This window comes from Pseudophryne corroboree, chromosome 4 (genome assembly GCF_028390025.1).
Source record: "Pseudophryne corroboree isolate aPseCor3 chromosome 4, aPseCor3.hap2, whole genome shotgun sequence".
NCBI lineage: Eukaryota > Metazoa > Chordata > Amphibia > Anura > Myobatrachidae > Pseudophryne > Pseudophryne corroboree.
In genome coordinates, this window is record NC_086447.1 from 27,136,547 (window position 1) to 27,157,642 (window position 21,096).

Here is a 21,096-nt window from a genome sequence, read left to right on the forward strand (position 1 = left end):
CAAACCGTTTTCTTAGAATTTTTTTTCTAAACTTATTTTTCTATTTTCTAATAATTTCTATGCTATTTTTTCCACTTTGCATTTCAAGAGGACACATTCACTTATTAATAGTTCTGATCATTGTATTTAATAAAAAAAATCCATTTTTAATGTATTTCTGACCAATTTTGAAGGGGAACCTTATGCATATTGGCTAAATGTGAATAATACTACACTACAGGTACCTCATGAATGCAACACCATCCAATATGCATGGTAGAACTGAAATTGACTTTTGATATTCTGCAATATGATTTTTTTGCTTGCTTTTTCATTGAGCAATGCAACAGTATATAGTTATCAAAATATAAATTATTGAATTCAAAGTGTTTAGGTAACAAAATATGTTTCTGCCAATTTCGAACTGGGGACCTTTCACATGTGAGGCAAACATGAAATCACTACACTACAGATACTACATGAAAAATTTGCGACCACCATCCAATAAAAAAATGATCTTTGACATTCAGTATGGCATGCTAAAATAAACTTTTTATCTGATTGTATTTTTATTGAGCATTTTACCCAAAAATTCATTGTTTTAAAATTCTAAAGCTGAAAGATTGTTTCTGCCCAGTTTCGAACTGGTGACCTCTCGCGTGTGAGGCGAAGGTGTTAACCACTACACTACAGAAACTGACTCTCGTGGTCCCCATCACTATCTAGTCTGGAAGTACAAATGACACATGCTTTTCTTAGAAATATAATTTTTTCTAAACTTTTTTTCCTATTTTCTAATAATTTTGACGCTATTTTTCCACTTTGCATTTCAAGAGGACACATTCACTTATTATCAATTCTGATCATTGTATTTACTAAAAAAATATTTTTTTAATGTATTTCTGACCAATTTTGAAGGGGGACCTTATGCATATTGGGTAAATGTGAATAACTCTACACTACAGGTATTTCATGAATGCAACACCATCCAATATACATGGTAGAAAGGAAATTGACTTTTGATATTCTGCAATATGATTGTTGCTTGCTTTTTCATTGAGCAATGCAACAGTATATAGTTATCAAAATATAAATTATTGAATTCAAAGTGTTTAGGTAACAAAATATGTTTCTGCCCAGTTTCAAACTGGGGACCTTTCGCGTGTGAGGCGAACGTGATAACCACTACACTACAGGAGTTACATGGAAACAGAATCTACTGCCATCCAGTAAAAAATTATCTTTGACATACATTATGGCATTCTGAAATAAACTTTTTATATGATTGCATTTTTATTTGGCATTTCAACCAAAAATCCCTTGTTTTAAAATTCTAAAGATAACAGCATATTTTTGCCCAGTTTCGAACTGGGGACCTTTTGTGTTTTAGGCGCATGTGATAACCACTACAATACAGAAACTGACTTTTGAAGATCTCATCACTATGGAGTCGGGAAGTACCATTGGCAAACCGTTTTCTTAGAAATTTTTTTTCTAAACTTATTTTTCTATTTTCTAATAATTTCTATGCTATTTTTTTCACTTTGCATTTCAAGAGGACACATTCACTTATTAATAGTTCTGATCATTGTATTTTTAAAAAAAACTATTTTTAATGTATTTCTGACCAATTTTGAAGGGGAACCTTATGCATATTGGCTAAATGTGAATAATACTACACTACAGGTACTTCATGATTGCAACACTATCCAATATGCATGGTAGACGGGAAATTGACTTTTGATATTCTGCAATTTGATTTTTTGCTTGCTTTTTCATTGAGCAATGCAACAGTATATAGTTACCAAAATATAAATTATTGAATTCAAAGTGTTTAGGTAACAAAATATGTTTCTGCCAATTTCGAACTGGGGACCTTTCGCGTGTGAGGCAAACATGAAATCACTACGCTACAGATACTACATGAAAAATTTGCGACCGCCATCCAATAAAAAATTATCTTTGACATTCAGTATGGCATGCTAAAATAAACTTTTTATCTGATAGTATTTTTATTGAGCATTTTACCCAAAAATTCATTGTTTTAAAATTCTAAAGCTAAAAGATTGTTTCTACCCAGTATCGAACTGGGGACCTTTCGCGTGTTAAGCGAACGTGATAACCACTACACTACAGAAACTGACTCTCGTGGATCCCATCACTATCTAGTCTGGAAGTACAAATGACACATGCTATTCTTAGAAATATAATTTTTTCTAAACTTTTTTTCCTATTTTCTAATAATTTTGACGCTATTTTTCCACTTTGCATTTCAAGAGGACACATTCACTTATTATCAATTCTGATCATTGTATTTACTAAAAAAAATCTTTTTTTAATGTATTTCTGACCAATTTTGAAGGGGGACCTTATGCATATTGGGTAAATGTGAATAACTCTACACTACAGGTATTTCATGAATGCAACACCATCCAATATGCATGGTAGAAGGGAAATTGACTTTTGATATTCTGCAATAAGATTTTTTTGCTTGCTTTTTCATTGAGCAATGCAACAGTATATAGTTATCAAAATATAAATTATTGAATTCAAAGTGTTTAGGTAACAAAATATGTTTCTGCCAATTTCGAACTGGGGACCTTTCACATGTGAGGCAAACATGAAATCACTACACTACAGATACTACATGAAAAATTTGCGACCACCATCCAATAAAAAAATGATCTTTGACATTCAGTATGGCATGCTAAAATAAACTTTTTATCTGATTGTATTTTTATTGAGCATTTTACACAAAAATTCATTGTTTTAAAATTCTAAAGCTAAAAGATTGTTTCTGCCCAGTTTCGAACTGGTGACCTTTCGCGTGTGAGGCAAAGGTGTTAACCACTACACTACAGAAACTGACTCTCGAGGTCCCCATCACTATCTAGTCTGGAAGTACAAATGACACATGCTTTTCTTAGAAATATAATTTTTTCTAAACTTTTTTTCCTATTTTCTAATAATTTTGACGCTATTTTTCCACTTTGCATTTCAAGAGGACACATTCACTTATTATCAATTCTGATCATTGTATTTACTAAAAAAATATTTTTTTAATGTATTTCTGACCAATTTTGAAGGGGGACCTTATGCATATTGGGTAAATGTGAATAACTCTACACTACAGGTATTTCATGAATGCAACACCATCCAATATGCATGGTAGAAAGGAAATTGACTTTTGATATTCTGCAATATGATTTTTGCTTGCTTTTTCATTGAGCAATGCAACAGTATATAGTTATCAAAATATAAATTATTGAATTCAAAGTGTTTAGGTAACAAAATATGTTTCTGCCCAGTTTCAAACTGGGGACCTTTCGCGTGTGAGGCGAACGTGATAACCACTACACTACAGGAATTACATGGAAACAGAATCTACCGCCATCCAGTAAAAAATTATCTTTGACATACATTATGGCATTCTGAAATAAACTTTTTATATGATTGCATTTTTATTTGGCATTTCAACCAAAAATCCCTTGTTTTAAAATTCTAAAGATAACAGCATATTTTTGCCCAGTTTCGAACTGGGGACCTTTTGTGTTTTAGGCGCATGTGATAACCACTACAATACAGAAACTGACTTTTGAAGATCTCATCACTATGGAGTCGGGAAGTACCATTGGCAAACCGTTTTCTTAGAATTTTTTTTTCTAAACTTATTTTTCTATTTTCTAATAATTTCTATGCTATTTTTTTCACTTTGCATTTCAAGAGGACACATTCACTTATTAATAGTTCTGATCATTGTATTTTAAAAAAAAATCTATTTTTAATGTATTTCTGACCAATTTTGAAGGGGAACCTTATGCATATTGGCTAAATGTGAATAATACTACACTACAGGTACTTCATGATTGCAACACTATCCAATATGCATGGTAGACGGGAAATTGACTTTTGATATTCTGCAATATGATTTTTTTGCTTGCTTTTTCATTGAGCAATGCAACAGTATATAGTCATCAAAATATAAATTATTGAATTCAAAGTGTTTAGGTAACAAAATATGTTTCTGCCAATTTCGAACTGGGGACCTTTCACATGTGAGGCAAACATGAAATCACTACACTACAGATACTACATGAAAAATTTGCGACCGCCATCCAATAAAAAATGATCTTTGACATTCAGTATGGCATGCTAAAATAAACTTTTTATCTGATAGTATTTTTATTGAGCATTTTACCCAAAAATTCATTGTTTTAAAATTCTAAAGCTAAAAGATTGTTTCTACCCAGTATCGAACTGGGGACCTTTCGCGTGTTAGGCGAACGTGATAACCACTACACTACAGAAACTGACTCTTGTGGATACCATCACTATCTAGTCTGGAAGTACAAATGACACATGCTATTCTTAGAAATATAATTTTTTCTAAACTTTTTTTCCTATTTTCTAATAATTTTGACGCTTTTTTTCCACTTTGCATTTCAAGAGGACACATTCACTTATTATCAATTCTGATCATTGTATTTACTAAAAAAAATATTTTTTTAATGTATTTCTGACCAATTTTGAAGGGGGACCTTATGCATATTGGGTAAATGTGAATAACTCTACACTACAGGTATTTCATGAATGCAACACCATCCAATATGCATGGTAGAAGGGAAATTGACTTTTGATATTCTGCAATATGATTTTTTTGCTTGCTTTTTCATTGAGCAATGCAACAGTAGATAGTTATCAAAATATAAATTATTGAATTCAAAGTGTTTAGGTAACAAAATATGTTTCTGCCCAGTTTCGAACTGGGGACCTTTCGCGTGTGAGGCGAACGTGATAACCACTACACTACAGAAACTACATGGAAACAGCATCTCCCGCCATCCAATAAAAAATGATCTTTGACATACATTATGGCATTCAGAAATAAACTTTTTATATGATTGCATTTTTATTTGGCCTTTCAACCAAAAATCCCTTGTTTTAAAATTCTAAAGATAACAGCATATTTCTGCCCAGTTTCGAACTGGGGACCTTTTGTGTTTTAGGCGAATGCGATAACCACTACAATACAGAAACTGACTTTTGAAGATCTCATCACTATCGAGTCGGGAAGTACCATTGGCAAACCGTTTTCTTAGAATTTTTTTTCTAAACTTATTTTTCTATTTTCTAATAATTTCTATGCTATTTTTTCCACTTTGCATTTCAAGAGGACACATTCACTTATTAATAGTTCTGATCATTGTATTTAATAAAAAAAATCTATTTTTTTATGTATTTCTGACCAATTTTGAAGGGGAACCTTATGCATATTGGCTAAATGTGAATAATACTACACTACAGGTACCTCATGAATGCAACACCATCCAATATGCATGGTAGAAGGGAAATTGACTTTTGATATTCTGCAATATGATTTTTTTGCTTGCTTTTTCATTGAGCAATGCAACAGTATATAGTTATCAAAATATAAATTATTGAATTCAAAGTGTTTAGGTAACAAAATATGTTTCTGCCAATTTCGAACTGGGGACCTTTCACATGTGAGGCAAACATGAAATCACTACACTACAGATACTACATGAAAAATTTGCGACCACCATCCAATAAAAAATGATCTTTGACATTCAGTATGGCATGCTAAAATAAACTTTTTATCTGATTGTATTTTTATTGAGCATTTTACCCAAAAATTCATTATTTTAAAATTCTAAAGCTGAAAGATTGTTTCTGCCCAGTTTCGAACTGGTGACCTTTCGCGTGTGAGGCGAACGTGTTAACCACTACACTACAGAAACTGATTCTTGTGGATCCCATCACTATCTAGTCTGGAAGTACAAATGACACATGCTTTTCTTAGAAATATAATTTTTTCTAAACTTTTTTTCCTATTTTCTAATAATTTTGATGCTATTTTTCCACTTTGCATTTCAAGAGGACACATTCACTTATTATCAATTCTGATCATTGTATTTACTAAAAAAATATTTTTTTAATGTATTTCTGACCAATTTTGAAGGGGGACCTTATGCATATTGGGTAAATGTGAATAACTCTACACTACAGGTATTTCATGAATGCAACACCATCCAATATGCATGGTAGAAGGGAAATTGACTTTTGATATTCTGCAATATGATTTTTGCTTGCTTTTTCATTGAGCAATGCAACAGTAGATAGTTATCAAAATATAAATTATTGAATTCAAAGTGTTTAGGTAACAAAATATGTTTCTGCCCAGTTTCAAACTGGGGACCTTTCACGTGTGAGGCGAACGTGATAACCACTACACTACAGGAATTACATGGAAACAGAATCTACCGCCATCCAGTAAAAAATTATCTTTGACATACATTATGGCATTCTGAAATAAACTTTTTATATGATTGCATTTTTATTTGGCATTTCAACCAAAAATCCCTTGTTTTAAAATTCTAAAGATAACAGCATATTTTTGCCCAGTTTCGAACTGGGGACCTTTTGTGTTTTAGGCGAATGTGATAACCACTACAATACAGAATCTGACTTTTGAAGATCTCATCACTATCGAGTCGGGAAGTACCATTGGCAAACCGTTTTCTTAGAATTTTTTTTCTAAACTTATTTTTCTATTTTCTAATAATTTCTATGCTATTTTTTCCACTTTGCATTTCAAGAGGACACATTCACTTATTAATAGTTCTGATCATTGTATTTTAAAAAAAAATCTATTTTTAATGTATTTCTGACCAATTTTGAAGGGGAACCTTATGCATATTGGCTAAATGTGAATAACCCTACACTACAGGTACTTCATGATTGCAACACTATCCAATATGCATGGTAGACGGGAAATTGACTTTTGATATTCTGCAATATGATTTTTTTGCTTGCTTTTTCATTGAGCAATGCAACAGTATATAGTTATCAAAATATAAATTATTGAATTCAAAGTGTTTAGGTAACAAAATATGTTTCTGCCAATTTCGAACTGGGGACCTTTCACATGTGAGGCAAACATGAAATCACTACACTACAGATACTACATGAAAAATTTGCGACCGCCATCCAATAAAAAATGATCTTTGACATTCAGTATGGCATGCTAAAATAAACTTTTTATCTGATAGTATTTTTATTGAGCATTTTACCCAAAAATTCATTGTTTTAAAATTCTAAAGCTAAAAGATTGTTTCTACCCAGTATCGAACTGGGGACTTTTCGCGTGTTAGGCGAACGTGATAACCACTACACTACAGAAACTGACTCTCGTGGATGCCATCACTATCTAGTCTGGAAGTACAAATGACACATGCTATTCTTAGAAATATAATTTTTTCTAAACTTTTTTTCCTATTTTCTAATAATTTTGACGCTTTTTTTCCACTTTGCATTTCAAGAGGACACATTCACTTATTATCAATTCTGATCATTGTATTTACTAAAAAAAATATTTTTTTAATGTATTTCTGACCAATTTTGAAGGGGGACCTTATGCATATTGGGTAAATGTGAATAACTCTACACTACAGGTATTTCATGAATGCAACACCATCCAATATGCATGGTAGAAGGGAAATTGACTTTTGATATTCTGCAATATGATTTTTTTGCTTGCTTTTTCATTGAGCAATGCAACAGTAGATAGTTATCAAAATATAAATTATTGAATTCAAAGTGTTTAGGTAACAAAATATGTTTCTGCCCAGTTTCGAACTGGGGACCTTTCGCGTGTGAGGCGAACGTGATAACCACTACACTACAGAAACTACATGGAAACAGCATCTCCCGCCATCCAATAAAAAATGATCTTTGACATACATTATGGCATTCAGAAATAAACTTTTTATATGATTGCATTTTTATTTGGCCTTTCAACCAAAAATCCCTTGTTTTAAAATTCTAAAGATAACAGCATATTTCTGCCCAGTTTCGAACTGGGGACCTTTTGTGTTTTAGGCGAATGCGATAACCACTACAATACAGAAACTGACTTTTGAAGATCTCATCACTATCGAGTCGGGAAGTACCATTGGCAAACCGTTTTCTTAGAATTTTTTTTCTAAACTTATTTTTCTATTTTCTAATAATTTCTATGCTATTTTTTCCACTTTGCATTTCAAGAGGACACATTCACTTATTAATAGTTCTGATCATTGTATTTAATAAAAAAAATCTATTTTTTTATGTATTTCTGACCAATTTTGAAGGGGAACCTTATGCATATTGGCTAAATGTGAATAATACTACACTACAGGTACCTCATGAATGCAACACCATCCAATATGCATGGTAGAAGGGAAATTGACTTTTGATATTCTGCAATATGATTTTTTTGCTTGCTTTTTCATTGAGCAATGCAACAGTATATAGTTATCAAAATATAAATTATTGAATTCAAAGTGTTTAGGTAACAAAATATGTTTCTGCCAATTTCGAACTGGGGACCTTTCACATGTGAGGCAAACATGAAATCACTACACTACAGATACTACATGAAAAATTTGCGACCACCATCCAATAAAAAATGATCTTTGACATTCAGTATGGCATGCTAAAATAAACTTTTTATCTGATTGTATTTTTATTGAGCATTTTACCCAAAAATTCATTATTTTAAAATTCTAAAGCTGAAAGATTGTTTCTGCCCAGTTTCGAACTGGTGACCTTTCGCGTGTGAGGCGAACATGTTAACCACTACACTACAGAAACTGATTCTTGTGGATCCCATCACTATCTAGTCTGGAAGTACAAATGACACATGCTTTTCTTAAAAATATAATTTTTTCTAAACTTTTTTTCCTATTTTCTAATAATTTTGATGCTATTTTTCCACTTTGCATTTCAAGAGGACACATTCACTTATTATCAATTCTGATCATTGTATTTACTAAAAAAATATTTTTTTAATGTATTTCTGACCAATTTTGAAGGGGGACCTTATGCATATTGGGTAAATGTGAATAACTCTACACTACAGGTATTTCATGAATGCAACACCATCCAATATGCATGGTAGAAGGGAAATTGACTTTTGATATTCTGCAATATGATTTTTGCTTGCTTTTTCATTGAGCAATGCAACAGTAGATAGTTATCAAAATATAAATTATTGAATTCAAAGTGTTTAGGTAACAAAATATGTTTCTGCCCAGTTTCAAACTGGGGACCTTTCACGTGTGAGGCGAACGTGATAACCACTACACTACAGGAATTACATGGAAACAGAATCTACCGCCATCCAGTAAAAAATTATCTTTGACATACATTATGGCATTCTGAAATAAACTTTTTATATGATTGCATTTTTATTTGGCATTTCAACCAAAAATCCCTTGTTTTAAAATTCTAAAGATAACAGCATATTTTTGCCCAGTTTCGAACTGGGGACCTTTTGTGTTTTAGGCGAATGTGATAACCACTACAATACAGAATCTGACTTTTGAAGATCTCATCACTATCGAGTCGGGAAGTACCATTGGCAAACCGTTTTCTTAGAAATTTTTTTCTAAACTTATTTTTCTATTTTCTAATAATTTCTATGCTATTTTTTCCACTTTGCATTTCAAGAGGACACATTCACTTATTAATAGTTCTGATCATTGTATTTAATAAAAAAATCTATTTTTAATGTATTTCTGACCAATTTTGAAGGGGAACCTTATGCATATTGGCTAAATGTGAATAATACTACACTACAGGTACCTCATGAATGCAACACCATCCAATATGCATGGTAGAAGGGAAATTTACTTTTGATATTCTGCAATATGATTTGTTTGCTTGCTTTTTCATTGAGCAATGCAACAGTATATAGTTATCAAATTATAAATTATTGAATTCAAAGTGTTTAGGTAACAAAATATGTTTCTGCCAATTTTGAACTGGGGACCTTTCACATGTGAGGCAAACATGAAATCACTACACTACAGATACTACATGAAAAATTTGCGACCACCATCCAATAAAAAATGATCTTTGACATTCAGTATGGCATGCTAAAATTAACTTTTTATCTGATTGTATTTTTATTGAGCATTTTACCCAAAAATTCATTGTTTTAAAATTCTAAAGCTAAAAGATTGTTTCTGCCCAGTTTCGAACTGGGGACCTTTCGCGTGTTAGGCGAACGTGATAACCACTACACTACAGAAACTGACTCTTGTGGATCCCATCACTATCTAGTCTGGAAGTACAATTGACAAATGGTTTTCTTAGAAATATATTTTTTTCTAACCTTATTTTCCTAATTTCTAATAATTTTGACGCTATATTCCACTTTGCATTTCAAGAGGACACATTCACTTATTATCAATTCTGATCATTGTATTTACTAAACAAAATATTTTTTTAATGTATTTCTGAACAATTTTGAAGGGGGACCTTATGCATATTGGGTAAATGTGAATAACCCTACACTACAGGTACCTCATGAATGCAACACCATCCAATATGCATGGTAGATGGAAAATTGACTTTTGATATTCTGCAATATGGTTTTTTGCTTGCTTTTTCATTGAGCAATGCAACAGTAGATAGTTATCAAAATATAAATTATTGAATTCAAAATGTTTAGGTAACTAAATATTCATCTGCCCTCTTTCGAACTGGGGACCTCTCGCGTGCGAGGCGAATGTCATAACCACTCCACTACAGAAACTACAAGAAAACAGCATCACCCACCGACCAATAAAAAATGATCTTTGACATACATTATGGCATTCTGAAATAAACTTTTTATTTGATTGCATTTTTATTTGGCATTTCCAACCAAAAATCCATTATTTTAAAATTCTAAAGATAATAGCTTATTTCTGCCCAGTTTCGAACTGTGGACATTTTCTATTTTCGGCGAATGTGATAACCACTACAATACAGAAACTAACATCTGAGGGTCTCATTACTATTGAGTTGGGAAGTACAATTGGCAAACGGTTTTCTAAGAATTTTTTTTTTAAACTTATTTTTCTATTTTCTAATAATTTTGACGCTATTTTTCCACTTTGCATTTCAAGAGGACACATTCACTAATTAATAGTTCTGATCATTTTATTTAATAAAAATTAAACAATTTTAAATGTATTTCTGAACAAATTTGAAGGGGAACTTTATTCATTTTGGCTAAATGTGAATAATACTACACTACAGTTACCTCATGAATGCAACACCATCCAATATGCATGGTATAAAGGAAATTGACTTTTGATATTCTGCAATATGATTTTTTGCTTGCTTTTTCATTGAGCAATGCAACAGTAGATAGTTATCAAAACATAAATTATTGAATTCAAAGTGTTTAGGTTACAAAATATGTTTCTGCCAATTTCGAACTGGGGACCTTTCATGTATGAGGCAAACATGAAATCACTTCACTACAGATACTACATGAAAAAGTTGCGACCACCATCCAATAAAAAATGATCTTTGACATTCAGTATGGCATGCTAAAATAAACTTTTTATCTGATTGCATTTTAACTGAGCATTTCAACAAAAAATCCATTGTTTTAAAATTCTAAAAATAAAAGATTGTTTCTGCCCAGGTTCAAACTGGGGACCTTTTGCTTGTTAGGCGAATGTGAAAATGACTACACTGCAGAAACTGACACAAGGGTATCTCATCACTATCTAGTCTGGAAGTACAATTGACACATTGTTTTCTAAGAAATATAAATCTTTCTAAACTTATTTTCCTATTTTCTAATAATTTGGACGCTATTTTCCACTTTGCATTTCAAGGTGACATATTCACTTATTATCAATTCTGATCATTGTATTTACTAAACAAAATATTTTTTTAATGTATTTCTGAACAATTTTGAAGGGGGACCTTATGCATATTGGGTAAATGTGAATAACCCTACACTACAGGTACCTCATGAATGCAACACCATCCAATATGCATGGTAGAAGGGAAATTGACTTTTGATATTCTGCAATATGGTTTTTTGCTTGCTTTTTCATTGAGCAATGCAACAGTAGATAGTTATCAAAATATAAATTATTGAATTCAAAATGTTTAGGTAACTAAATATGCATCTGCCCTCTTTCGAACTGGGGACCTTTCACGTGTGAGGCAAACATGAAAACACTACACTACAGAAACTACATGAAAAATCTGTGACCACCATCCAATAAAAATTATCTTTGACATACAGTATGGCATGCTGAAATAAACTTTTTATCTGATTGCATTTTCTCTGAGCATTTCAACAAAAATGCCATTGTCTTAAAATTCTAAAACTAAAAGATTGTTTCTGCCCAGTTTCAAACTGGGGACCTTTCGCGTGTCACGCGAACATGATAACCACTACACTACAGAAACTGACTCTTGGGGTTCTCATCACTGTCAAGTCTGGAAGTACAATTGACACATGGTTTTCTTAGAAATAAAAAAAATTTCTAAACTTATTTACCTATTTTCTAATAATTTTGACGCTATTTTCCACTTTGCATTTCAAGAGGACACATTCACTTATTATCAATTCTGATCATTGTATTTACTAAACAAAATATTTTTTTAATGTATTTCTGAACAATTTTGAAGGGGGACCTTATGTATATTGGGTAAATGTGAATAACCCTACACTACAGGTACCTCATGAATGCAACACCATCCAATATGCATGGTAGATGGAAAATTGACTTTTGATATTCTGCAATATGATTTTTTGCTAGCTGTTTCATTGAGCAATGCAACAGTAGATAGTTATCAAAATATAAATTATTGAATTCAAAATGTTTAGGTAACAAAATATGTTTCTGAGCAAATTCGTACAGGGGACCTTTCACGTGTGAGGCAAACATGAAAACACTACACTACAGAAACTACATGAAAAATCTGCGACCACCATCCAATAAAAATTATCTTTGACATACAGTATGGCATGCTGAAATAAACTTTTCATCTGATTGCATTTTTACTGATCATTTCAACAAAAAATCTATTGTTTTAAAAATTCTAAAAATGAAAGATTGTTTCTGCACAGTTTCGAACTGTGGACTTTTCGCATGTTAGGCAAACATGAAAACCACTACACTACAGAAACTGACTTTTGGGGTTCTCATCACTGTCAAGACTGGAAGTACAATTGACACATGGTTTTCTTAGAAATAAAAAAAAATTCTAAACTTATTTTCCTTTTTTCTAATAATTTTGACACTATTTTCCACTTTGCATTTCAAGAGGACACATTCACTTATTATCAATTCTGATCATTGTATTTACTAAACAAAATATTTTTTAATGTATTTCTGAACAATTTTGAAGGGGGACCTTATGCATATTGGGTAAATGTGAATAACCCTACACTACAGGTACCTCATGAATGCAACACCATCCAATATGCATGGTAGATGGAAAATTGACTTTTGATATTCTGCAATATGTTTTTTTGCTTGCTTTTTCATTGAGCAATGCAACAGTAGATAGTTATCAAAATATAAATTATTGAATTCAAAATGTTTAGGTAACAAAATATGCATCTGCCCTCTTTCGAACTGGGGACCTCCCGCGTGCGAGGCGAACGTCTTAACCACTACACTACAGAAACTAAATGAAAACAGCATCACCCACCGACCAATAAAAAATGATCTATGACATACATTATGGCATTCTGAAATAAACTTTTTATTTGATTGCATTTTTATTTGGCATTTCCAACCAAAAATCCATTATTTTAAAATTCTAAAGATAACAGCTTATTTCTGCCCAGTTTCGAACTGTGGACATTTTCTATTTTCGGCGAATGTGATAACCACTACAATACAGAAACTGACATCTGAGGATCTCATTACTATTGAGTTGGGAAGTACAATTGGCAAACGGTTTTCTAAGAATGTTTTTTTAAACTTATTTTTCTATTTTCTAATAATTTTGACGCTATTTTTCCACATTGCATTTCAAGAGGACACATTCACTAATTAATAGTTCTGATCATTGTATTTAATAAAAATTAAACAATTTTAAATGTATTTCTGAACAATTTTGAAGGGGAACTTTATTCATTTTGGCTAAATGTGAATAATACTACACTACAGTTACCTCATGAATGCAACACCATCCAATATGCATGGTATAAAGGAAATTGACTTTTGATATTCTGCAATATGATTTTTTGCTTGCTTTTTCATTGAGCAATGCAACAGTAGATAGTTATCAAAACATAAATTATTGAATTCAAAGTGTTTAGGTTACAAAATATGTTTCTGCCAATTTCGAACTGGGGACCTTTCATGTATGAGGCAAACATGAAATCACTTCACTACAGATACTACATGAAAAAGTTGCGACCACCATCCAATAAAAAATGATCTTTGACATTCAGTATGGCATGCTAAAATAAACTTTTTATCTGATTGCATTTTAACTGAGCATTTCAACAAAAAATCCATTGTTTTAAAATTCTAAAAATAAAAGATTGTTTCTGCCCAGGTTCAAACTGGGGACCTTTTGCTTGTTAGGCGAATGTGAAAATGACTACACTGCAGAAACTGACACAAGGGTATCTCATCACTATCTAGTCTGGAAGTACAATTGACACATTGTTTTCTAAGAAATATAAATCTTTCTAAACTTATTTTCCTATTTTCTAATAATTTGGACGCTATTTTCCACTTTGCATTTCAAGGTGACATATTCACTTATTATCAATTCTGATCATTGTATTTACTAAACAAAATATTTTTTTAATGTATTTCTGAACAATTTTGAAGGGGGACCTTATGCATATTGGGTAAATGTGAATAACCCTACACTACAGGTACCTCATGAATGCAACACCATCCAATATGCATGGTAGAAGGGAAATTGACTTTTGATATTCTGCAATATGGTTTTTTGCTTGCTTTTTCATTGAGCAATGCAACAGTAGATAGTTATCAAAATATAAATTATTGAATTCAAAATGTTTAGGTAACTAAATATGCATCTGCCCTCTTTCGAACTGGGGACCTTTCACGTGTGAGGCAAACATGAAAACACTACACTACAGAAACTACATGAAAAATCTGTGACCACCATCCAATAAAAATTATCTTTGACATACAGTATGGCATGCTGAAATAAACTTTTTATCTGATTGCATTTTCTCTGAGCATTTCAACAAAAATGCCATTGTCTTAAAATTCTAAAACTAAAAGATTGTTTCTGCCCAGTTTCAAACTGGGGACCTTTCGCGTGTCACGCGAACATGATAACCACTACACTACAGAAACTGACTCTTGGGGTTCTCATCACTGTCAAGTCTGGAAGTACAATTGACACATGGTTTTCTTAGAAATAAAAAAAATTTCTAAACTTATTTACCTATTTTCTAATAATTTTGACGCTATTTTCCACTTTGCATTTCAAGAGGACACATTCACTTATTATCAATTCTGATCATTGTATTTACTAAACAAAATATTTTTTTAATGTATTTCTGAACAATTTTGAAGGGGGACCTTATGTATATTGGGTAAATGTGAATAACCCTACACTACAGGTACCTCATGAATGCAACACCATCCAATATGCATGGTAGATGGAAAATTGACTTTTGATATTCTGCAATATGATTTTTTGCTAGCTGTTTCATTGAGCAATGCAACAGTAGATAGTTATCAAAATATAAATTATTGAATTCAAAATGTTTAGGTAACAAAATATGTTTCTGAGCAAATTCGTACAGGGGACCTTTCACGTGTGAGGCAAACATGAAAACACTACACTACAGAAACTACATGAAAAATCTGCGACCACCATCCAATAAAAATTATCTTTGACATACAGTATGGCATGCTGAAATAAACTTTTCATCTGATTGCATTTTTACTGATCATTTCAACAAAAAATCTATTGTTTTAAAAATTCTAAAAATGAAAGATTGTTTCTGCACAGTTTCGAACTGTGGACTTTTCGCATGTTAGGCAAACATGAAAACCACTACACTACAGAAACTGACTTTTGGGGTTCTCATCACTGTCAAGACTGGAAGTACAATTGACACATGGTTTTCTTAGAAATAAAAAAAAATTCTAAACTTATTTTCCTTTTTTCTAATAATTTTGACACTATTTTCCACTTTGCATTTCAAGAGGACACATTCACTTATTATCAATTCTGATCATTGTATTTACTAAACAAAATATTTTTTAATGTATTTCTGAACAATTTTGAAGGGGGACCTTATGCATATTGGGTAAATGTGAATAACCCTACACTACAGGTACCTCATGAATGCAACACCATCCAATATGCATGGTAGATGGAAAATTGACTTTTGATATTCTGCAATATGTTTTTTTGCTTGCTTTTTCATTGAGCAATGCAACAGTAGATAGTTATCAAAATATAAATTATTGAATTCAAAATGTTTAGGTAACAAAATATGCATCTGCCCTCTTTCGAACTGGGGACCTCCCGCGTGCGAGGCGAACGTCTTAACCACTACACTACAGAAACTAAATGAAAACAGCATCACCCACCGACCAATAAAAAATGATCTATGACATACATTATGGCATTCTGAAATAAACTTTTTATTTGATTGCATTTTTATTTGGCATTTCCAACCAAAAATCCATTATTTTAAAATTCTAAAGATAACAGCTTATTTCTGCCCAGTTTCGAACTGTGGACATTTTCTATTTTCGGCGAATGTGATAACCACTACAATACAGAAACTGACATCTGAGGGTCTCATTACTATTGAGTTGGGAAGTACAATTGGCAAACGGTTTTCTAAGAATTTTTTTTTAAACTTATTTTTCTATTTTCTAATAATTTTGACGCTATTTTTCCACATTGCATTTCAAGAGGACACATTCACTAATTAATAGTTCTGATCATTGTATTTAATAAAAATTAAACAATTTTAAATGTATTTCTGAACAATTTTGAAGGGGAACTTTATTCATTTTGGCTAAATGTGAATAATACTACACTACAGTTACCTCATGAATGCAACACCATCCAATATGCATGGTATAAGGGAAATTTACTTTTGATATTCTGCAATATGATTTTTTTGCTAGCTGTTTCATTGAGCAATGCAACAGTAGACAGTTATTAAAATATAAATTATTGAATTCAAAATGTTTAGGTAACATAATATGTTTCTGACCAAATTCGAACAGGGGACCTTTCACGTGTGAGGCAAACATGAAATCACTACACTACAGATACTACATGAAAAAGTTGCGACCACCATCCAATAAAAAATGATCTTTGACATTCAGTATGGCATGCTGAAATAAACTTTTTATCTGATTGCATTTTTACTGAGCATTTCAACAAAAAATCCATTGTTTTAAAATTCTAAAAATAAAAGATTGTTTCTGCCCAGGTTCAAACTGGGGACCTTTCACTTGTTAGGCGAATGTGAAAACGACTACACTGCAGAAACTGACACATGGGTATCTCATCACTATCTAGTCTGGAAGTTCAATTAACACATTGTTTTCTTAGAAATATAAATCTTTCTAATTTATTTTCCTATTTTCTAATAATTTTGACGCTATTTTCCACTTTGCATTTCAAGGTAACATATTCACTTATTATCAATTCTGATCATTGTATTTACTAAACAAAATATTTTTTTAATCTATTTCTGAACAATTTTGAAAGGGGAACCTTATGCATATTGGGTAAATGTGAATAACCCTACACTACAGGTACCTCATGAATGCAACACCATCCAATATGCATGGTAGAAGGGAAATTGACTTTTGATATTCTGCAATATGATTTTTTGCTTGCTTTTTCATTGAGCAATGCAACAGTAGATAGTTATCAAAATATAAATTATTGAATTCAAAATGTTTAGGTAACAAAATATGTTTCTGACAAAATTCAAACAGGGGACCTTTCACGTGTGAGGCAAACATGAAACCACAACACTACAGAAACTACATGAAAAATCTGTGACTACCATCCAATAAAAATTATCTTTGACATACTGTATGGCATGCTGAAATAAACTTTTTATCTGATTGCATTTTTACTGAGCATTTCAACAAAAATTCCAGTGTTTTAAAATTCTAAAGCTAAAAGATTGTTTCTGCCCAGTTTCAAACTGGGGACCTTTTGCGTGTTACGCGAACGTGACAGCCACTGCACTACAGAAACTGACTCTTGGGGTTCTCATCACTGTCAAGTCTGGAAGTACAATTGACACATGGTTTTCTTAGAAATATAATTTTTTTCTAAACTTATTTTCCTATTTTCTAATAATTTTGACGTTATTTTCCACTTTGCATTTCAAGAGGACACATTCAATTATTATCAATTCTGATCATTGTATTTACTAAACAAAATATTTTTTAATGTATTTCTGAACAATTTTGAAGGGGGACCTTATGCAAATTGGGTAAATGTAAATAACCCAACACTACAGGTACCTCATGAATGCAACACCATCCAATATGCAAGGTAGAAGGGAAATTGACTTTTGATATTCTGCAATATGATTTTTTGCTTGCTTTTTCATTGAGCAATGCAACAGTAGATAGTTATCAAAATATAAATGATTGAATTCAAAATGTTTAGGTAACAAAATATGTTTCTGAGCAAATTCGAACAGGGGACCTTTCACGTGTGAGGCAAACATGAAAACACTACACTACAGAAACTACATGAAAAATCTGCGACCACCATCCAATAAAAATTATCTTTGACATACAGTATGGCATGCTGAAATAAACTTTTCATCTGATTGCATTTTTACTGATCATTTCAACAAAAAATCCATTGTTTTAAAAATTCTAAAAATGAAAGATTGTTTCTGCACAGTTTCGAACTGGGGACTATTCGCATGTTAGGCAAACAAGATAACCACTACACTACAGAAACTGACTCTTGGGGGTCTCATCACTATCTAGTCTGGAAGTACAATTGACAAATGGTTTTCTTAGAAATATAAGTTTTTCTAAACTTATTTTCCTATTTTCTAATAATTTTGATGCTATTTTCCACTTTGCATTTCAAGAGGACACATTCACTTATTATCAATTCTGATCATTGTATTTACTAAAAAAAATAGTTTTTTTAATGTATTTCTGAACAATTTTGAAGGGGGAACCTTATGAATATTGGGTAAATGTGAATAACCCTACACTACAGGTACCTCTTGAATGCAACACCTTCCAATATACATGGTAGAAGGGAAATTGACTTTTGATATTCTGCAATATGATTTTTTGCTTGCTTTTTCATTGACCAATGCAACAGTATATAATTATCAAAATATAAATTATTGAATTCAAAATGTTTCGGTAACAAAATATGTTTCTGACAAAATTCAAACAGGGGACCTTTCACGTGTGAGGCAAACATGAAACCACTACACTACAGAAACTGCATGAAATCTCTGTGACCACCATCCAATAAAAATTATCTTTGACATACAGTATGGCATGCTGAAATAAACTTTTTATCTGATTGCATTTTTACTGAGCATTTCAACAAAAATGCCATTGTCTTAAAATTCTAAAACTAAAAGATTGTTTCTGCCCAGTTTCAAACTGGGGACCTTTTGCGTATCACGCGAACATGATAACCACTACACTACAGAAACTGACTCTTGGGGTTCTCATCACTGTCAAGTCTGGAAGTACAATTGACACATGGTTTTCTTAGAAATAAAAAATTTTTCTAAATTTATTTTCCTATTTTCTAATAATTTTGACACTATTTTCCACTTTGCATTTCAAGAGGACACATTCACTTATTATCAATTCTGATCATTGTATTTACTAAACAAAATATTTTTTTAATGTATTTCTGAACAATTTTGAAGGGGGACCTTATGCATATTCGGTAAATGTGAATAACCCTACACTACAGGTACCTCATGAATGCAACACCATCCAATATGCATGGTAGATGGAAAATTGACTTTTGATATTCTGCAATATGGTTTTTTGCTTGCTTTTTCATTGAGCAATGCAACAGTAGATAGTTATCAAAATATAAATTATTGAATTCAAAATGTTTAGGTAACAAAATATGCATCTGCCCTCTTTCGAACTGGGGACCTCTCGCATGCGAGGCGAGCGTCTTAACCACTACACTACAGAAACTACATGAAAACAGCATCACCCACCGACCAATAAAAAATGATCTATGACATACATTATGGCATTCTGAAATAAACTTTTTATTTGATTGCATTTTTATTTGGCATTTCCAACCAAAAATCCATTATTTTAAAATTCTAAAGATAGCAGCTTATTTCTGCCCAGTTTCGAACTGTGGACATTTTGTATTTTCGGCGAATGTGATAACCACTACAATACAGAAACTGACATCTGAGGGTCTCATTACTATTGAGTTGGGAAGTACAATTGGCAAACGGTTTTCAAAGAATTTCTTTTTAAACTTATTTTTCTATTTTCTAATAATTTTGACGCTATTTTTCCACTTTGCATTTCAAGAGGACACATTCACTAATTAATAGTTCTGATCATTGTATTTAATAAAAATTAAACAATTTTAAATGTATTTCTGAACAATTTTGAAGGGGAACTTTATTCATTTTGGCTAAATGTGAATAATACTACACTACAGTTACCTCATGAATGCAACACCATCCAATATGCATGGTATAAGGGAAATTTACTTTTGATATTCTGCAATATGATTTTTTGCTTGCTTTTTCATTAAGCAATGCAACAGTAGACAGTTATCAAAATATAAATTATTGAATTCAAAATGTTTAGGTAACAAAATATGTTTCTGACCAAATTCGAACAGGGGACCTTTCACATGTGAGGCAAACATGAAATCACTACACTACAGATACTACATGAAAAAGTTGCGACCACCATCCAATAAAAAATTATCTTTGACATTCAGTATGGCATGCTGAAATAAACTTTTTATCTGATTGCATTTTTACTGAGCATTTCAACAAAAAATCCATTGTTTTAAAATTCTAAAAATAAAAGATTGTTTCAGCCCAGGTTCAAACTGGGGACCTTTCACTTGTTAGGCGAATGTGAAAACGACTACACTGCAGAAACTGACACATGGGTATCTCATCACTATCTAATCTGGAAGTTCAGTAAACACATTGTTTTCTTAGAAATATAAATCTTTCTAATTTATTTTCCTATTTTCTAATAATTGTGACGCTATTTTCCACTTTGCATTTCAAGGTAACATATTCACAAATTATCAATTCTGATCATTGTATTT

The 21,096-nt window shown here is 31.8% G+C and overlaps 18 non-coding genes across 18 annotated transcripts; all 18 read right to left on the reverse strand.

Annotated features, from left to right (window-relative positions):
• Positions 1–603: 603 nt before the first annotated feature.
• On the reverse strand, positions 604–676 carry TRNAV-CAC (transfer RNA valine (anticodon CAC)). Its single transcript has one exon. It is a non-coding gene; the product is annotated as a tRNA-Val (tRNA).
• Positions 677–1,106: 430 nt separating this feature from the next.
• On the reverse strand, positions 1,107–1,179 carry TRNAV-CAC (transfer RNA valine (anticodon CAC)). Its single transcript has one exon. It is a non-coding gene; the product is annotated as a tRNA-Val (tRNA).
• Positions 1,180–2,046: 867 nt separating this feature from the next.
• Positions 2,047–2,119, reverse strand: TRNAV-AAC (transfer RNA valine (anticodon AAC)). Its single transcript has one exon. It is a non-coding gene; the product is annotated as a tRNA-Val (tRNA).
• Positions 2,120–2,771: 652 nt separating this feature from the next.
• Positions 2,772–2,844, reverse strand: TRNAV-CAC (transfer RNA valine (anticodon CAC)). Its single transcript has one exon. It is a non-coding gene; the product is annotated as a tRNA-Val (tRNA).
• A 430-nt stretch (positions 2,845–3,274) lies between these two features.
• Positions 3,275–3,347, reverse strand: TRNAV-CAC (transfer RNA valine (anticodon CAC)). Its single transcript has one exon. It is a non-coding gene; the product is annotated as a tRNA-Val (tRNA).
• Positions 3,348–4,216: 869 nt separating this feature from the next.
• On the reverse strand, positions 4,217–4,289 carry TRNAV-AAC (transfer RNA valine (anticodon AAC)). Its single transcript has one exon. It is a non-coding gene; the product is annotated as a tRNA-Val (tRNA).
• A 433-nt stretch (positions 4,290–4,722) lies between these two features.
• On the reverse strand, positions 4,723–4,795 carry TRNAV-CAC (transfer RNA valine (anticodon CAC)). The gene has a single exon. It is a non-coding gene; the product is annotated as a tRNA-Val (tRNA).
• Positions 4,796–5,665: 870 nt separating this feature from the next.
• Positions 5,666–5,738, reverse strand: TRNAV-CAC (transfer RNA valine (anticodon CAC)). The gene has a single exon. It is a non-coding gene; the product is annotated as a tRNA-Val (tRNA).
• Positions 5,739–6,168: 430 nt separating this feature from the next.
• On the reverse strand, positions 6,169–6,241 carry TRNAV-CAC (transfer RNA valine (anticodon CAC)). Its single transcript has one exon. It is a non-coding gene; the product is annotated as a tRNA-Val (tRNA).
• Positions 6,242–7,109: 868 nt separating this feature from the next.
• On the reverse strand, positions 7,110–7,182 carry TRNAV-AAC (transfer RNA valine (anticodon AAC)). The gene has a single exon. It is a non-coding gene; the product is annotated as a tRNA-Val (tRNA).
• Positions 7,183–7,615: 433 nt separating this feature from the next.
• Positions 7,616–7,688, reverse strand: TRNAV-CAC (transfer RNA valine (anticodon CAC)). The gene has a single exon. It is a non-coding gene; the product is annotated as a tRNA-Val (tRNA).
• An 870-nt stretch (positions 7,689–8,558) lies between these two features.
• TRNAV-CAC (transfer RNA valine (anticodon CAC)) lies at positions 8,559–8,631 on the reverse strand. The gene has a single exon. It is a non-coding gene; the product is annotated as a tRNA-Val (tRNA).
• Positions 8,632–9,061: 430 nt separating this feature from the next.
• TRNAV-CAC (transfer RNA valine (anticodon CAC)) lies at positions 9,062–9,134 on the reverse strand. The gene has a single exon. It is a non-coding gene; the product is annotated as a tRNA-Val (tRNA).
• Positions 9,135–10,002: 868 nt separating this feature from the next.
• Positions 10,003–10,075, reverse strand: TRNAV-AAC (transfer RNA valine (anticodon AAC)). The gene has a single exon. It is a non-coding gene; the product is annotated as a tRNA-Val (tRNA).
• Positions 10,076–12,170: 2,095 nt separating this feature from the next.
• Positions 12,171–12,243, reverse strand: TRNAV-GAC (transfer RNA valine (anticodon GAC)). Its single transcript has one exon. It is a non-coding gene; the product is annotated as a tRNA-Val (tRNA).
• A 651-nt stretch (positions 12,244–12,894) lies between these two features.
• On the reverse strand, positions 12,895–12,967 carry TRNAV-AAC (transfer RNA valine (anticodon AAC)). The gene has a single exon. It is a non-coding gene; the product is annotated as a tRNA-Val (tRNA).
• Positions 12,968–15,061: 2,094 nt separating this feature from the next.
• On the reverse strand, positions 15,062–15,134 carry TRNAV-GAC (transfer RNA valine (anticodon GAC)). The gene has a single exon. It is a non-coding gene; the product is annotated as a tRNA-Val (tRNA).
• Positions 15,135–15,785: 651 nt separating this feature from the next.
• On the reverse strand, positions 15,786–15,858 carry TRNAV-AAC (transfer RNA valine (anticodon AAC)). Its single transcript has one exon. It is a non-coding gene; the product is annotated as a tRNA-Val (tRNA).
• Between the last annotated feature and the right edge of the window lie 5,238 nt (positions 15,859–21,096).